The following is a 19,446-nucleotide window of genomic DNA, read 5'->3' as shown; positions in this document are numbered from 1 at the left end:
GTGGACTCGGTGAGTAGAGTCGCGATTCTGGTCGCGTGTTAAGTGGCCAACTCGGCGAGTTGGTGCTGGGTGAAGAAAACCCTAATCTTCGGGGTTTGCACCCTATTTAAAGAATGATATGCCTTCTTTTTAGCCTCTATTTCCCCTGAGTGTTCCAGAGGAAACCCTAATCGTGAGAAACTCCATTATTGAGAGGATTAAAGCTTGGAAGAAGGAATTTGTGAAAGAGAAGTTGGAGGAATTCGAGGATAGCACCAAGAGGGCTTGTGGATCTGAAGTCTACATCAGTTTAGGCTCATCTTTGGGGTAAGAATCCTCTGTCTTGAGCCCTTTTTCCCTTATTGTCATCCATGGTGGTTGTTTTGGGGTTTTTTGGAGTATTTCATGAGCTATTTCGGGATTGGAAGACGGATCTGAGGATGCTACCTCAGATCTGGAGTAGTGATGGTCCAAAAATGCATAAAGTCCCTATTGATAAGTGATTGGTGAAGCTATCTTGTCCCAAACCCAAACCCTAAAGTGTAAAATGCCTAGATCTCTTTGGATTCACGTGAAGTTTGCCACTTTACGTGATGGATGGGTTGTAGGAGGCTAGATCTATGTTTTGGATCAATTGCATGGCCTGGAAGGTTCTGTTTGGAATGAGATCTAGAGGCACTCGGCGAGTCACAAGGGTGTACTCGGCGAGTTGCTTGAAGATGGTCTAGAACTCGGCGAGTTGGAAGAACAACTCGACGAGTAGGTTGAAGATAGCCTTGGACTCGGCGAGTCTGTTCTTGGACTTGGCGAGTCTGGTCGTGAGGTCCTATCCTTTCTTCTGGTTGAGCTGTGAATCAGTGAGTCAAGGGATGACTCGGTGAATCAGGTGTGAAAGGACTTAGAGTTGTCGGACTCGGCGAGTCTCGGGGTGACTCGGCGAGTTGAGTCGCGGATTGGGGAACGTTCTGAGCATGGGGACTCGGCGAGTCATCGGGTTGACTCGGCGAGTAGAGTCAGCCAAGGGTTGACCAGTTGACTTCCAGGGGCATTTTGGTAATTGTTGGATATTGTTTTGAGTTCAGTGTTTTGGTGGTTGGCCAGTGGTGGAGATCGTATCAGTGATCGGAGCAGCATGGGTTATCTGTTCAGTCGGTAGTTTCGAGGTGAGTTATCCTCACTATATCAACAGGGTCTAAGGCACCAAGGTCGGCCCTTTATCGGATTGAGATCCGGGTATTTGTTGTTATGATATTGCTTTGATATGTTGCATCCTGGTAGCTAGGGGGTATATGATAGAGACCTGGTTGAGGTCGGTATCCTGAGATATAGGGTGATGCTATGCTAGAGACCGGTTAGATCGGAATCCTGGTTAGGATGATGATATGCTATGTGATCTGTTTGATCGGTTTGTTGACTATGAATTGTTATATGATTATATGTCTATGTGCACATGGTTGTTTGGACTGAAGTTGGGTTGAGGCGGGTCCTGTTTTGTGCTGTAAGCCAAGATACCCAGGGCGGACCGGTTGTCCCGAAGGCCCAGCGAGCGGTTTGGATAGGCTGTAGGCCCCAAGAGGGCGGACCAGACGTGCCGAGGATCGGAGAGTGGACCAGGACGACTGAAGGCCCGGTGCGGGCGGACCAGTCATACTGTAGACTCAGAGAGTGGACTAGGTGGATTGAAGGCCCGGTGAGGGCGGACCAATCACATTATAGACTCAATGTATATGGCTAGACTCGGAGAGTGGACCAGGCCGACTGAAGGCCCGGTGCGGGCGGACCAGTCATACTGTAGGCTCGGAGGGTGGACCAGGTGGACTGTTGGCCGGTGCGGCGGACCAGTCACACAGTAGACCTGAAGTGCATGGTTGTTTTGTGATCGGATATGATATGGCATGTTATGCGTGTATGGTATATGTGGTTGGTATTTTGGGGATATATCACTAAGCTTTTGGGCTTACAGTTGTGGTTTAATGTTTTTCAGGTTCTTCAGGAGACCGTGGCAAGGCGAAGGCGTGATTGTACCGCTCCTCATATTTATGTTGTGATGTGATTTTGGGAATACACTAAATAAATTGTATTGAAAACCTTTTTGTAATAATTTAAAGAGATCGGGTTGTTTTTGAAAAATTTAAATTGATTGGAATTTTCGGTCGTTACAAGTTGGTATTAGAGCCTTGGTTTGAGTGAATTGGAGGAACACTCGTGTGACTCCAGCCTCAAATCGAGGAGAGTTTTCAAAGAGAATTTAAAATGGTTTTCAAAATGAGTAAAGGATGACGTGGAGGTACGATCAGCCGGAGCCAGTAAGTAACCCCAAAATACCATACATAATATTTGTTTTTGAGCTTTGATTAGAACAGCATGCTAGTGCTAGGCTAGGAATCTTCAGGATTTCATGATAATGTTGCCTGATTTATGATGCCTGTTAGCCTAGGGTTTCCTTGTGTGAGATTTCCAGTGTTCCTCTAGTAGTGAGGGTTGAGCGATTGTTATGTATGTTTTCACTAGGGTGTTGTGGTAGTACTTCATACAAATATGGGTAGGTGTGGAAGGTAGTATGGGCCCGTACTACCGAAAGCACAGGACCCATACACGTATCAGGGAAACCATGACCTCTAGGGTTGGTTTGAGAGTTGGTTCCCGGGTTAGTGGGAAGTGTCTGAGATTTTGTGGTGTTTTTCAGTATGGAGATTCCGAGGCACGCTGGGAGTGGATCCGGGTCAGGATCGGGAGCAGGAGAGGGAGTTCCGGGCGGGTCAATACCGCCTGAGGTTATTGGTCAGATGAGCACGTGCGAGTTGGATACGAGGATTCGTGAGATCCTTCATGATGAGGTTGTTACGTTGTTCCGGGCTGAGTTGCCGGAACTGGTTGGGTCAATCAAGACCACCATGGTTGAGTATTTTGATGAGCGCTATGCAGCTCTCACAGAGATAGCTGTCGCGGCGGCCACGGCTGTAGCAGCGGCAGGGGGAGGAGCTGGTCGGGGTTTTCAGTATCGGGACTTCGATAATACGAAGCCTCCCAACTTTGATGGAGTTCAGGACCCGATTGTTGCTATGATATGGTTGTTAGTGTTGGGTTTTGAGCAATCTAACACTTCCTAAGTGTTCATGCAACCCTAATAAACCTTGGATCTATGTTTGTCTAAATACATGCAAAATAATAATTTTCCAAGGTTCATAACCTATCTAACATGGCATGGGGAACATTTAAACATAAAAGAGTTAGATGAGATTACATACCTTTTTGATGAGATTGATTCTTTGGAGTTTGAGAGCCAAGCACCAATAATGTGAATGCCTCAAATGGAATCACAAATCACCACAAACACTTGGAAAACTTTGAGAGAGTGTATACACACTTATATTTTCGGCCACACACAAGCACACACACTAGTGGCTATTTCATGCAACATAAGCATGCTTATATAGTGTACATGGTTAGGGTGAAACCCTAATAACCCATGACCTTTCCTTTTCCAAGGACCCATGGGCTAAAAGCTCCATGGATCATCCATGGACTTCCATCCAAGCCTAGCCCATTAACAAATGAGTGTTAGCCCACACCATATAAAACCAATAACCCATAATCTAATTAGTCTTCCTTTTAATCTCTAAATTAATTCATAATTAATTTAAGACTAAGACTAATTAAATAACATAACTTCATATTAATATATTATAACTTATAATATATTAATAAACATATGTGTATAACTCTCATAAAATTATCCATAAATTGTTCGGGTGAAGTGCAACCCAAATGGACCATGCCGGGTCGGGTCAAGTATATACCAAATAAGTTATGGACTTAGACACCTTATCCAACAGACTCCCACTTGGATAAGTCTAATAACTGTATTTGCCTATATAACTTCAGGAACCAACCAGCAATCGTAGCTCTCGAACACTCTGTTGAACTATGAAGCGCCATTTTAAGACAAGTGATCATATAATCCTCTGTTCTCATGATATCAGCCAGACAAACATATGGAACTATGTCTTGCTTATTGTCTGGCAGTTGTTTCTCGATTTCCGATTTGTTTGACAAAGAACTTTACTAAACACATCAGTTTAGTTCTGACCGGGCCCGGTACATGGGTCAACACAAAATCATTGAGGGGCCCATATATCGCTTCTATTTCTAGAAGGAACAGATAAACTTCGACTCATATGCTTGTTCTACTACTTGTTAAATTGTATACAAAGGCACGTTTTATAACATCAAGTTACTGATGCGTTTACGTGAAATCAATGCACAACCAACTCATAGGTAACAACTCATATCTCTAGGTTTGAAGACTTATATGATATTATCGTCTCACGATCACTCAAGATAAATTCCATGAAGTGATACAAGTGAGCGTGGGTTTATACCAATACTCATAACTTATGAGCACTCATGAACGTTGCAGCAACCATTGCCATGTCTAAACACCTTTAGCCATCTACAATCCGAATTCATGACAATCTTGATTCATACCTACTTCCGACGTATGACCGATTGTGGAGGTTTGAATAAATTAATTATTCTGGAAGTCAAAACATGCAAAACTGAAACAATAGTAAATAATTGACAATGATAGTAACACTTTACTCATAAATAAATCACCAATTTTATTCATCATCAAATGTCGATTACATTTTACAAGTTTCAGGAAAACTATGTAATCTGTAAAACTAATATCGTCCCTTAGCCTGATGCGTCTCACATGCTGAAAATGCTTAACCCTCGTCAGTCCCTTCGTAAGGGGATCTGCAGGATTCTCATCTGATGATACCCTCTTTGCCACGAGGAGTCCTTCTTCAATCTTGTGTCTTATGAAGTGATATTTTTTGTCAATGTGTCGGGATCTGCCATGATCTCTTGGTTCCTTGGCTAAGGCAACCGCACTATTGCTGTCACAGAAAATCTCCATAGGTTCTTTAATACCTGGTACAACTCCAAGGTCTCCGATGAAGTTCTTTAGCCATATCGCCTCCTTTGCTGCTTCACTCGCTGCTATATACTCTGATTCACAAGTCGAATCAGCCACCGTCTCCTGCTTGGAACTCTTCCAAGAAATTGCCCCTCCATTTAAGGTAAAGACCCAGCCCGACTGAGAGCGGAAGTTATCCCTATCAGTCTGAAAACTAGCATCACTATACCCTAATACTCTAAAGTCATCACTCCCACCAAGGGTAAGGATCCAATCCTTAGTCCTCCGCAGGTACTTGAGAATGTTCTTTACCCCGGTCCAATGAGCCTTGCCAGGGTTCCCCTGATACCTGCTGACCATGCTCAAAGCAAAGGCCACATCAGGGCGGGTACAAGTCATAGCATACATGATCGAGCCAACAGCGGAAGCATACGGTAATTGGCTCATCTCAGCTATCTCTGCCTCTGTACTCGGACTCTGAGTCTTACTCAGTTTGGCATTGCTTTGGATCGGTAAATCTCCTTTCTTGGAATTCTGCATGTTGAACCTTTTCAACACCTTATCCAAGTAGGTACTATGACTAAGTCCAATTAGTCTCTTACTCCTTTCTCTTAATATCCTTATCCCTAGGATATAGGCAACCTCCCCTAGGTCCTTCATAGCAAAGCACTTCCTAAGCCAGGACTTAACCTCCTGCAAGGTTGGGATGTCATTTCCTATAAGTAGTATGTCATCCACATACAATACCAAGAAGCTAACTATACTCCCACTAGCTCTGACATACACGCAAGACTCATCTTCACTTCTCGAGAAGCCAAACTCTTTGACCTTCTCATCAAAACAAAGATTCCAGCTACGAGATGCTTGTTTTAATCCATAAATGGATTTCTCAAGCTTGCATACACTATTAGGGTACTCTGCACTGACAAAACCCTCTGGCTGATTCATGTACACATCCTCAGCCAACTTTCCATTAAGGAAAGCGGTTTTGACATCCATTTGCCATATTTCATAATCATGAAATGTTGCAATGGCTAGCATAACCCTAATAGACTTAATCTTTGCTACCGGCGAGAAGGTTTCATCATAATCAATACCCTGAGTCTGAGTAAAACCCTTCGCAACCAGTCGAGCCTTATAAGTATGCACTTTTCCTTCCATGTCGGTCTTCTTCTTGAAGATCCATTTGCACCCGACTGTTTTACGGCCTGGTACATTGTCAACCAAGTTCCAAACTTGATTGTCATACATGGACTGTATCTCGCTGTCCATAGCCTCCTTCCATTTAGCAGACTCCGGGCCTGCCATGGCTTCCTTAACACTGCTAGGTTCATCCAAATTTACCAGTGTACTATCGCTGATAAACGTATCACCTTCCGTAGTAATATGAAAGCCATAATAAAACAAAGGTGTGTTCCTAACCCGTGTGGAACGCCTCGGAGGTACAGACATGTCAGCTTGCTCAACAGGAGTTTCCTCCTCAGGTTGATTGCTAGTGTCTGAGGTTCCTTCACTAATTTCTTCTTGAATTTCTTCAAGATCAATTTGCCTCCCACTGTCTCCTTGGCTTATAAATTCTCTCTCATGAAAGACCCCTCTTCTCGCTACAAAGACCACATTCTCACTGGGTATGTAGAAGAGGTAACCAAAAGATTTATGTGGGTAGCCGATGAAAATACACCTTTCACTTCGGGGTTCGAGCTTATCATGAGTTTCACGCCTCACGAAAGCCTCGCAACCCCAAATATTGATGTGGTCTAAATTGGGAACCTTCCCAGTCCACATCTCATGAGGTGTTATGGTAACCTTCTTTGTAGGGACTAGATTAAGGATATGGGCGGCAGTCTCTAAGGCATACCCCCAAAAAGAGATTGGTAGTGAAGCTCGACTCATCATAGAGCGAACCATGTCTAACAAGGTTCGGTTACGCCTCTCAGCTACACCATTTAGCTGTGGTGTCCTGGGAGGAGTCAATTGTGAGACAATCCCACACTCCTTAAGTTAGTCAAGGAACTCGGTACTAAGATACTCACCACCTCGATCGGATCGAAGCATCTTAATGTTCCTGCCCAATTGATTTTCTACTTCCTGTTTGAATTCCTTAAACCTTTCAAAGGTTTCTGACTTATGTTTGATTAAGTAGACATACCCATATCTACTAAAATCATCAATAAAAGTCACATAATACCGATTAGCATCCCTTGTGGCGGTTTTGAATGGCCCACATACATCAGTATGTATTAGGTCCAACAAACCCTCACCCCTTTCACAAGTTCTAGTGAAGGGTGATTTTGTCATCTTTCCAAGTAGACAAGATTCACAACTATCATCCGATTTAAGGTCGAATGACTCCAAGACTCCACTCTTTTGGAGTTGGCCTATGCGTTTCTTGTTTACATGTCCAAGATGACAATGCCACAATGATGCTTTATCTAGGCTAGTAGAAGAATCAATATACAACACATTATTTCCTAAGTTGTCTACAATCGACACAGTTTCATACACACCATCACAAGGTAACGCTTTTAAAATAAAACACATTTTTAAAGAAAGCATTAATACCACCACATTCATTATCAAACGAAAAGGTAAAACCTTGTTTGTACAAAGCATGAAAAGAAATAATATTCCTCGCCATTTCAGACGAGTACACACATTTATTCAAATATAATTTTAACCCATTATTAAGCAACAAAGTATAAACTCCAATCTTGGAAACAGGTGAAGCCTTCCTATTCCCCATGATCAAGTTTATCTTCCCGTGCTCCACATCCTCACTTCTTCTTAGGCCCTGCAAATCAGAACATATGTGAATACCACATCCTGTATCAAGCACCCAAGAGTTAGAATATGTTGAGTAATTAGACAATATAGTGTAAATACCTACATGGGTGGGTTTCACTTTCCCATCCTTTAGATCCTGCAAGTACTTAGGGCAGTTTCGCTTCCAGTGTGCCTTTTCATGGCAATAGAAGCATTCAACATCCTTGGGAATGGCAGAAGGAGTGACAGAACCGCTCTTGGTCTTCGATGAGGAGCCTTCAAGAGACTTTCCCTTGTTACCCTTCGAAGGGTGCTTCCTCTTTTTCCCTTTTCCTTGCCCGATAGCCAAAACAGGGGTAGATGTTGGAGTAGGAGTAGTAGAGGTAACAACCGCCTTGCCCTTAAGACCGGTTTCAGCGGTCTTCAAGAGTCCTTGAAGCTTGCTGAGGGTAACTTCCTCCTTGTTCATATGATATGTCATACGAAATTGGTCATAACAAGAAGGTAAGGAGTGCAAAATGATGTCAATTGCCAACTCCTTAGGGATGTTCACATTCAGCTTCAGCAAACGGTCCACATACCTTTGCATCTTTTGCATGTGAGCCGTGACAGAATCACCATCCTTCATGCGGGTAGTTATTATGGAGGAGATTATTTCATACCGCTCCTGACGAGCACTCTGATGGTACCTTTCCATCAGGTCTTGGTGCATCTCAAAAGGGTAGAAATCTTCATATGACTTTTGGAGCTCGGCTGTCATCGTGGCCATCATGATACATGCCACCTTAGTAGCATCTCTCTCATGTGTCCTGAATTCAGCGATCTCCTCAGGAGTAGCAGTAGACTTATCAAGTTCTTTTAACTCCTTATCGAGGACATATTCCTTGTCCTCATAACGAGTAACCATCCTGATGTTCCTAATCCAATCCATGAAGTTGGAACCATCAAAGATGACCCTCCCACAAAGATTCATGAGAGAGAAAGAACCAGCTGGGTTAGAGCCTGAAGCATTAGTGTTTGAAGACATCTGAAAGAAGAAAGCAAGTTTAGATTAGGTATATAGAATCCTTAATAAGACACCCAAATGTAATATTAAGGCTTGGACCCAATCACAATATATTATACTTAGAAGAGGGATGCCGTAATCTAAGTAATAATATATTTGGAAGGTAGGTGAATGACGATTCACCAATTTCCACCATGAAAAACAAAATGAATTATTAGGTTTTAATTGGATTTGAAATTCCTAGATTCTTTTGAGATTCATTAAACTTTTCAATGGCATGTTTCAATCTCGATTGTGCCCTTCAAGTTTTGTGACTGGGATGCCGAGGATCATAAAACAAGGTGTGAATAACCATGCTGATTCACTTGGTACCCTTAATATTATCACCTAATCAATGTGCCGGTTAACCACACACGCTCCATTGATCTATGACAAACATTAAGTCACCCTTCGTGATCCTTACTAGTCCAAGTTAGTGTGTCGGTTAACCACACACACTCCACCAACGACTTGGTAAGGTACAAAGTGTGAATTCCATGGACTAGCACCATGTTCACATTTTTCCTAAAATACCTAAGATTGGGAATTAAAAAGGTTTAGTTACTTTATAATAATCATTATACTTTTAATGAGGATTTAAAGTCATTGTCCTACCCGTTCGGCTAACGACCCTCCACCAGTCAAGCAAGCGGTGGGTGAGAGTGGACACCCATTAAGTTGCCATTTTATAGGCAACAACCTTATACCCACCTTATAGACCGGCTTCGTGAATGAGGCCTACTAACGGTAGAACGACTTATTCTTATACATATATATAATAATTAACCATTAATGTTATAAATAGTATAAGGGTTGAATTTTAACTATTAAAACTCTAAGGGTTGGAATTAAAGTTTATTAAAGTGTGTGAAACTTTACAAATTCCAAAACTTGAGGGCAAGTTTTGTAACTATCCAAAACTTTTCATTTCATAACTTATGAATTAAAGGTTCATAAAAAATGAAGACTCTTCATTTTCATGTAACTTATGTGTTTAAATGTGTGTGTTAAAGAAAAGTGACGTTTGGATATCCATAACTCGAGGACAAATTATGGACTCCATTAAAACACATAAATGATCAAGAATTAATTCTAAACAATTCAGCAAATAATTCCTATCATCTTCTAAATTCATAAGAACATGAACATGATCATCAAAATTTCAAGAATTATATGAACACATAAAAATCGTGGAATTTTGATATATGCTATTGTAAATGGATTAGAACAACCATTACACCAACTAAAACAAGTTTTAAAACACCAAAACAGTCTAGGGTAATGTTTCTAGTCCATTTCCAGCAGCAAAAGTCGAAATTCTGCATTCTAATCATTCTACTCGCCGAGTGCATGAACCTACTCGCCGAGTAGGATGCATTTTGCCTTGAACTCGGCGAGTCCCCCCATGGACTCGACGAGTCCATCAGCCAGACAGCAACAATTTCAACTTTTTTCACTATTTTGCATCAAGTATCAAACAAGCAAGCCTAGGCTCTGATACCACTGTTGGGTTTTGAGCAATCTAACACTTCCTAAGTGTGCATGCAACCCTAATAAACCTTGGATCTATGTTTGTCTAAATACATGCAAAATAATAATTTTCCAAGGTTTATAACCTATCTAACATGGCATAGGGAACATTTAAACATAAAAGAGTTAGATGAGATTACATACCTTTTTGATGAGATTGATTCTTTGGAGTTTGAGAGCCAAGCACCAATAATATGAATGCCTCAAATGGAATCACAAATCACCACAAACACTTGGAAAACTTTGAGAGAGTGTATACACACTTATATTTTCGGCCACACACAAGCACACACACTAGTGGCTATTTCATGCAACATAAGCATGCTTATATAGTGTACATGGTTAGGGTGAAACCCTAATAACCCATGACCTTTCCTTTTCCAAGGACCCATGGGCTAAAAGCTCCATGGATCATCCATGGACTTCCATCCAAGCCTAGCCCATTAACAAATGAGTGTTAGCCCACACCATATAAAACCAATAACCCATAATCTAATTAGTCTTCCTTTTAATCTCTAAATTAATTCATAATTAATTTAAGACTAAGACTAATTAAATAACATAACTTCATATTAATATATTATAACTTATAATATATTAATAAACATATGTGTATAACTCTCATAAAATTATCCATAAATTGTTCGGGTGAAGTGCAACCCAAATGGACCATGCCGGGTCGGGTCAAGTATATACCAAATAAGTTATGGACTTAGACACCTTATCCAACAGTCAGACGTGGAGGGGTGTTTCTTTACGTGTTCATGCCCTGCTGCTCAAAGGGTGAGGTGTGCTCTGAACCTATTGAGGCTCGAGGCGAAGGTTTGGTGGAGATTGACCACGGGGTCATATTCGGATGCGCAGAGGGCTGTGGTTTCATGGGGTCAGTTCAAAGAGATGTTCAACACTCGTTATGTTCTGCGGGTTGAGAGAGAGATTAGCTCAGGAGTTCCTGGAGCTAAATCAGGGTTCGGAGTCGGTGACTGAGATCACCAGGATGTTCACTGAGAGGGCGATGTTTTGCCCTGAGTTCGCTTCGGAGCAGGCTCAGATGTCCCAATATCTGAGTATGCTCAAGAGAGATATCAGACAGTTTGTGTCTACGCAGAGGTGCGAGACTTTATTGGAGTTGTAGGAGGCCGCCAGGCGGCGTGAGTTGGAGATTGAGTTGCAGTTGCGCGAGCTGAGGCAGGCTCCGGTGCAGTCGCAGCCGACGCCGAAACGGTCCAAGATCATTGATTCTAGGGTGGGAGATCAGAGCAGCCACGCTTGTGGGAAGTGTGGGAAGGGTCACACCGGAGTTTGTAGGTCCGGTGGTGCATGCCGCAAGTGCAGAAAGGAGGGGCACTATGCGAGGGATTGTCGGCAGTCAGCGCCAGTTCGAGATTTGAGGATTTGTTATCATTGTCATCAGGTTGGGCACTTGAGGGTCAACTGTCCACAGTTTGTTGCAGGATCAGTGCAGACCCCAGCACCGGCCACTTTGAGGATCACGAGTGGAGGTTAGGGTGGAGCGGAGCCCCCAAGGGCTCAGGGTCGTGCTTTTCAGCTTTCAGCAGAGGAGGTCAGAGCAGTGGCGGATGTAACTGCGGGTATGTTTCTTTCTTGATTATCTTGTGATTATTGTGGAGTATTGTTTATATGCTTGTTTCTTTGTGTGGTTTTCGGTGTGGTATTCGTTGTTCTTTGAGAGTTATGGTATGGTTATGGGTTAGTGATGGAAATTTCGTTGGTTATCATTCGTGGGGTTTATTAGTGGGAATTTGGCGTTTGTCTGAATGTCGGATAGCATCTGCCTTCTGAGGAGTGGTTAACTGCAGATTGAGTTTCTTTCGAGCGGGATGATCAGTGTGGAAATGTGATTTTTGCGAAGGGTGTTTATGCCTGCAGGACGCAGTTCGCGTGTAAGTGTTTGTGTTATGTAGGGTGTTGAGGGAGGTCGGTGATGGCGACCGGTGGTTGTTAGTCAATACTATAAGTGGGGGAGAATTGGAAAATTCTCCGGAAGATTGATGAACATTGGAGGTTGTTTAGCTGCTTAGGATTCAGCAGTGTTCTGTCAGCCAAGAGGGTAGGCTGGTATGAGTAAGTGGTAGGCATGCGGGGCAGGATACAGACCTAGGGAATTTGATTGTGGAGGGCCTGGGATCAGGCCGGGATTAAGTATGTATGATGGAGGTAGAGTTCGGAACCCCTAGAGGGCTAGAACAATATGCATGGGAGGGTTTCCCGGAGAGATAAATCAGAATGATGAATGTTGGTTGAGCGGTCCAGATAGACTGAAGGCCGGTAGGCGTACCAGTCAGGCTGAAGGCTCGGAGGACGGCCAAGCCAGACTGAAGGCCCTGGAGGGCGGTCCAGATTGGCTGAAGGTTCTGAGAGTGGTCCAGATTGGCTGAAGGTTCTGAGAGAAGTCCAGATTGGCTGAAGGCCTGGTGAGGCGGTCCAGTCATGCTGAAGACTCTGCTGGTATTGTTAGATCGGTTCGATGAAATGGATTGAGTATGTCGCGATGTGTTAGAATTAGAAGGTCTGGCCCTGGGTATTGATCTCGATTAGTGGAGATGGTGCGTGGACTCGAGAGTCCTTGCGAGCAGATTCAGAGCATGTGTGTTGCATGGATAGCGGTTATGCTATAAGGGAGTGGTGTAGCATCGGACGAGCACCATGGCACTTGTCGCGGTGACAAGGCGGCCAAGTGGATTCCCTTGGTAGGGAAAGAGAGAGGAATGTAGCTCTAAGAGGGAGTGTAAATTCACGGAAGTGAAAGCGGCATTGCAGAGTTGTGATTGGAGTGATCCAATTAGGGTCTTTGAGTAGCATGATTGCGACAGTGGTATGGAATCACATACGGATGGGATGTCTGCTGAGGTTGCGGAAGGATTTCCACGAGGGTAGAGCCAAGAGGCTCGTAAAGGATGCTGGGAGGGAGTCTTGGATTTCCAGTTTGATTCTGATCAAAGAATTGTGTATGTAGTGGTGATTCATCCCAGGGGATGTTTAGAGGTGTCGTTAGTGTGGCGGGTTTTCCCATTCCGAGGGTACTAGAGCTAGTTCAGCATGTGTATGTGATTGCTAGAGGAGAACTCATGGGAGTTGCTATGAGGCTGAAGAATGTGTCATTCTGTCAGCATGGAGTGGATAGAGTTGGACTCGGATCGGGAACCCGGTGGTTCAAGGTTATATCTAGCTCATATGGGTTGAGTGATTGTTGTGATTCAGAGCAGTGTTGCATTATGGGTAGTACTCAGTTGATAAGTGGGGTTATCAGAGGTCAAAGCTGGTGGCCGGCTTGAAGCGGTAGTCGGAACACCGCGGGAAGGAAAAATGAGTTTCGGGTTTCTATGGTTGTGCTTTGAGGAACCTGGGCTGGTTAATGCCAGGTGGTGCATGGCGGGAGTATTTCTGGAGTTGAGTTGCCACAGGCTTCAAGGACGGAGCCTAATTTAAGTGGGGGAGAATTGTAACATCCCGAGTTCAGGAGTGCAAGTTCAGGGTTCAAAGTGAAAATGTATAAGGGCAACTCGGCGAGTCCATGGGTGGACTCGGCGAGTAGAGTCGCGATTTTGGTCGCGTGTTAAGTGGCCAACTCGGCGAGTGGCGGCTGGACTCGGCGAGTTGGTGCTGGGTGAAGAAAACCCTAATCTTTGGGGTTTGCACCCTATTTAAAGAATGATATGCCATCTTTTCAGCCTCTATTTCCCCTGAGTGTTCCAGAGGAAGCCCTAATCGTGAGAAACTCCATTATTGAGAGGATTGAAGCTTGGAAGAAGGAATTTGTGAAGAGAAGTTGGAGGAATTCGAGGATAGCACCAAGAGGGCTTGTGGATCTGAAGTCTACATCAGTTTAGGCTCATCTTTGGGGTAAGAATCCTCTGTCTTGAGCCCTTTTTCCCTTATTGTCATCCATGGTTGTTGTTTTGGGGTTTTTGGAGTATTTCATGAGCTATTTCGGGATTGGAGACAGATCTGAGGATGCTACCTCAGATCTGGAGTAGTGATGGTCCAAAAATGCATAAAGTCCCTGTTGATAAGTGATTGGTGAAGCTATTTTGTCCCAAACCCAAACCCTAAAGTGTAAAATGCCTAGATCTCTTTGGATTCACGTAAAGTTCGCCACTTTACGTGATGGATGGGTTGTAGGAGGCTAGATCTATGTTTTGGATCAATTGCATGGCCTGGAAGGTTCTATTTGGAATGAGATCTAGAGGCACTCGGCGAGTCACAAGGGTGTACTCGGCGAGTTGCTTGAAGATGGTCTAGAACTCGGCGAGTTGGAAGAACAACTCGGCGAGTAGGTTGAAGATAGCCTTGGACTCGGCGAGTCTGTTCTTGGACTCGACGAGTCTGGTCGTGAGGTCCTATCCTTTCTTCTGGTTGAGCTGTGAATCAGTGAGTTAAGGGATGACTCGGTGAGTCAGGTGCGAAAGGACTTAGAGTTGTTGGACTCGGCGAGTCTCGGGGTGACTCGGCGAGTTGAGTCGTGGATTGGGGAAAGTTCTAAGCATGGGGACTCGGCGAGTCATCGGGTTGACTCGGCGAGTAGAGTCAGCCAAGGGTTGACCAGTTGACTTCCAGGGGCATTTTGGTAATTGTTGGATATTGTTTTGAGTTCAGTGTTTTGGTGGTTGGCCAGTGGTGGAGATCGTATCAGTGATCGGAGCAACTTGGGTTATCTGTTCAGTCGGCAGTTTCGAGGTGAGTTATCCTCACTATATCAACAGGGTCTAAGGCACCAAGGCCAGCCCTTTATCGGATTGAGATCCGGGTATTTGTTGTTATGATATTGCTTCGATATGTTGCATCCTGGTAGCTAGGGGGTATATTTTAGAGACCTGGTTGAGGTCGGTATCCTGAGATATAGGGTGATGCTATGCTAGAGACCAGTTAGATCGGAATCCTGGTTAGGATGATGATATGCTATGTGATCTGTTTGATCGGTTTGTTGACTGTGAATTGTTATATGATTGTATGTCTATGTGCACATGGTTGTTTGGACTGGAGTTGGGTTGAGGCGAGTCCTGCATTGTGCTGTAGGCCAAGATACCCAGGGCGGACCGGTTGTCCCGAAGGCCCAGCGAGCGGTCCGGATAGGCTGTAGGCCCCAAGAGGGCGGACCAGACGTGCCGAGGATTGGAGAGTAGACCAGGACGACTGAAGGCCCGGTGCGGGCGGACCAGTCATACTGTAGACTCAGAGAGTGGACCAGGTGGATTGAAGGCCCGGTGAGGGCGGACCAATCACATTGTAGACTCACTGTATATGGCTAGACTCGGAGAGTGGACCAGGCCGACTGAAGGCCCGGTGCGGGCGGACCAGTCATACTGTAGGCTCGGAGGGTGGACCAGGTGGACTGTTGGCCGGTGCGGCGGACCAGTCACACAGTAGACCCGAAGTGCATGGTTGTTTTGTGATCGGATATGATATGGCATGTTATGCGTGTATGGTATATGTGGTTGGTATTTTGGGGATATCTCACTAAGCTTTCGGTCTTACAGTTGTGGTTTAATGTTTTTCAGGTTCTTCAGGAGACCGTGGCAAGGCGAAGGCGTGATCGTACCGCTCCTCATGTTTATGTTGTGATGTGATTCTGGGAATACACTAAATAAATTGTATTGAAAACCTTTTTGTAATAATTTAAAGAGATCGGGTTGTTTTTGAAAAATTTAAATTGGTTGGAATTTTTCGGTCGTTACATCCTAGATCTTTTGAGATTCATTGAACTTTTCAATGGCATGTTTAATCTCGATTATGCCCTTCTATTTGTGACTGGGATGCCGAGGATCACAAATAAGGTGTGAATAACCATACGAATCACGTGGTTCACCCATGCCACTATCACCTAATCAATGTGCCGGTTAGCCACACACGCTCTATTGATCTATGATAAGCATCGATCCACCTTTCGCTACCAATGTTATCCCCAAATTAGTGTGTCGGTTAACCACACATGCTCCACTAACGTTTGACAAGGGTACGAAGTGTAATTCCATGGATTAGCATACAATTTCACATTTTGCATAAAGTAACTATGATTTGGGAATTTGTAAAAGCATTTAGTTACTTTGTAACTCATTATACTTATAATGGAAGGTTTATGTCCTATCCTACCCATTCGGCTAACGACCCTCCACTAGTCAAGAGTACGGTGGGTAAGAGTGGATACCCATTCAATCGCCATTTTATAGGCAATTTCCTTAAACACCCCTTATAGACCAGTTTCGTGAATGAGGCCTACTAACAGTAAGACTGACTGTTTACTCATACATATATATAATATTAGACTTTTAATGTAATATATAGTATAGAGTGTATTTTACACTTTTAAAATACTAGGTGGTTTAATTTAGTAAATTATACTTTTAATTTAATTAAATGTAAACCAAAACTTTATGGGTTTATTAAATCACTTTTAATTATACACTTTAATTAATTAATAAAACCATAAGGGTGTGATTTGAACTTTTCAAATTACTAGGGTTTTAGAATTTAACATTTCAAAATTAAACTTTCAAATAACTTTTAAATTCCAAAACTTGAGGGCAAGTTTTGAAACATTTTAAAACATTAGGGTTTAGAATTTAAATATTTCAAAATTAAACTTTTAATCAAAAATTTAAATTCCAAAACTTGAGGGCAAGTTTTGAAACTTTTCAAAACATTAGGGTTTAACTTATTTAAATTTCAAAAACAAAACTTTTAAGTTCAAATTTAAACTATAAAAACTAAAGGGTGCAATTTGAAACTTTTTCACAAGATAATTCAAATTTAAATTACAAATAATCAATATTTATCTAATAAAACAAAAGATTATCTAAATTTGACAATTATCTTCAATTTTGGCAAGGATAAACTCCAAACATTGATAAAAATCGGATTTTATTAATAAAAAACGTTTTAGGTAATTATTCACAGCCAAAACAGGAAGAAATAGCGAATTATAGCTGTCAGACTCGCTGACTCGTCAATTCAGGCTTGGATTCGTCGAGTCACTATGGACTCAGCGAGTCACCCAGTAGACTCGGCGAGTCCAGTCGAAAAACCCCAAAAAATCCGATTTTCAGTCAAATTTAGATCTAATAAGTATCAAATTCACTAACAAACAGCCCTAGTCTCTGATACCACTGATAGGTTTTGAGCAATATATCAATCCTATGGTGTACATGCAAACCCTAATAGCTTTTGGATCTAGTTTGTCTAATAAACATGCAATTGAATATCCAAAGCTATAAACCCTAGATCTATCATATAAGAACTGAAATAAGGGTTTAGTAATTACCTTTGATTGTTATATTACAATAACAATCAATTCCTTGCTTTGATTTGCTTCAGAAAGCTTAGTGCCTTAAGTGTTGCACCTCTAATGGAGTCACAAACACCACTAAGCAACTAGATGAAGAAGGAGAAGAGAGGAGGCACCCAAAAAAGTCTAGAAACCCTAAGGATTCAGTTACCCACGTTTTTGGGGCCTAAGGGGTCCTTTATATACTTGTGTGGGCTGCTAGGGTTTCAGTTAAAACCCTAATGGACAGTCTAAACTCTAAGCAACCCATGGAACCTTCTGGATAAGGCCATGGACGAAAAGATGATGGGCTCCCATCATAATTTCGTTCACCCCTTGTTCCTTTAGCACTCCTTAGCCCAATAACTCAATTATCCAATAATTGCAGTCTAGTCCCCTATATTTAATTAATCTCTTTTAGCTACAAAATTAATTATCAATTAATTCTTGACTAATATTAATTAAATAGTATGATTTCTCCTTTAATATATTATTCTCATAATATATTAATAAATCATAATTAAACCTTTCTCTCCTTAATTCATCCTACATATTGTTATGGTGAATGCAACCCAAAAGGACCATGCTCATAATCGGGTCAAGTACATACCAAAATAGTTATGGACTTAGACACTAATCCAACAATAATTACTTTTGTTTTATTTTTATACTTTAGATACAATTTATAAATTTTAGTTTTATGATTTCGTTTAATACTTTCTTATTAAACTTCGTGAAAAATAAGCTTAATGCCCTAATATACACAAGTCATGTGATTATACGTATCATTTTAATGAAGATGACAAGTTAAAAATGTTCATCTATCCAAATTTCGACGTAAGTTCTTAATGATACTTTTATTTGTTCCGACAAATATTATAACACTAATTTCGTCAACTTACTCTTATCTAACATTATTATTTCCACAAGTGCTTGCAAATATGTCTAACATTTTATAAAACTATGATGCTTATCAATTACTAACCACAACATTTTTTATCAACAATATAATTGGTTTAGATACTAAAAACCCTACACGTTCGACGATTTCGGAGACTCCCCGACGGGATCAAACATCGGTTGGCTGCTCGTGATTTCTGTCCCTTTTGGATTTCGCTTTTTTGCTTCGTTCTCCCGGTAGGGTTCCTTGCTACTATATTTTAATTCTTAATTCTTCATTCTGGATAGTTCAGATGAGTCGTAAGGATACGTCGGATTGGAAAATTGCAAATAAAAAAGGGTGGGTGGAATGTTGATAAGGTATCTATACCTTTATTTCTCACTACTTTCCCTTCTGACTTGGATAATAAGCAACTTTGGTCCATGTGTGAAAAGTGTGGGAGGGTTTCGAATGTTTATATTGCCCAAAAATTGTCCAATTTTGGGAAAAGGTTTGCGTGTGTTAGATTTCTTAAAGTGCAAGATGAGAAACAACTTGAATTGAAGCTTTGTGATCTTTGGATTGGCAGTTATCATGTTTTTGTTTCTTTGGTTAAGTTTGGAAGGGAGAATAATCGTGTGCATGGGGAGTCACAGGTCCATGTGCATACTGTTGGTGGCGGTAGTAATACTACCCAGAAAGTGACTTATGACAATGCTGTGAAGGGTGGTATTGCAAAACCAAATAAAGCTGAGAAGTCGATAATTATTGAGGGTAAGGATATTATTAATGATTTGGCTGTAAAACCATAAGTTTTTTGTCAAGTAAGAAGTTTTAGATTGATTCCGAAGCTATTATTTCTGTTGAAAGAGGAAGGGTTCCATGACTTACAAATAAAATATTTGGGTGGTGATTGGGTGTACGTGGAGTTTGATTCAGACTTGGTTTGCTCTAAGTTTAAGAAGTCTTCTTATGTTCATGCTTTTTTCTCTAACTTGGTTAATAGTTTTAAAGTTGTAGAGAGAGTTATTTGGATTGAAATA

This window comes from Lactuca serriola, chromosome 4 (genome assembly GCF_051521515.1).
Source record: "Lactuca serriola cultivar US96UC23 chromosome 4, Lser_US96UC23_V15, whole genome shotgun sequence".
NCBI classification, from domain to species: Eukaryota; Viridiplantae; Streptophyta; class Magnoliopsida; order Asterales; family Asteraceae; genus Lactuca; species Lactuca serriola.
The sequence above is the reverse complement of the archived record's forward strand: the minus strand, read 5'-3'. Positions refer to the sequence as shown.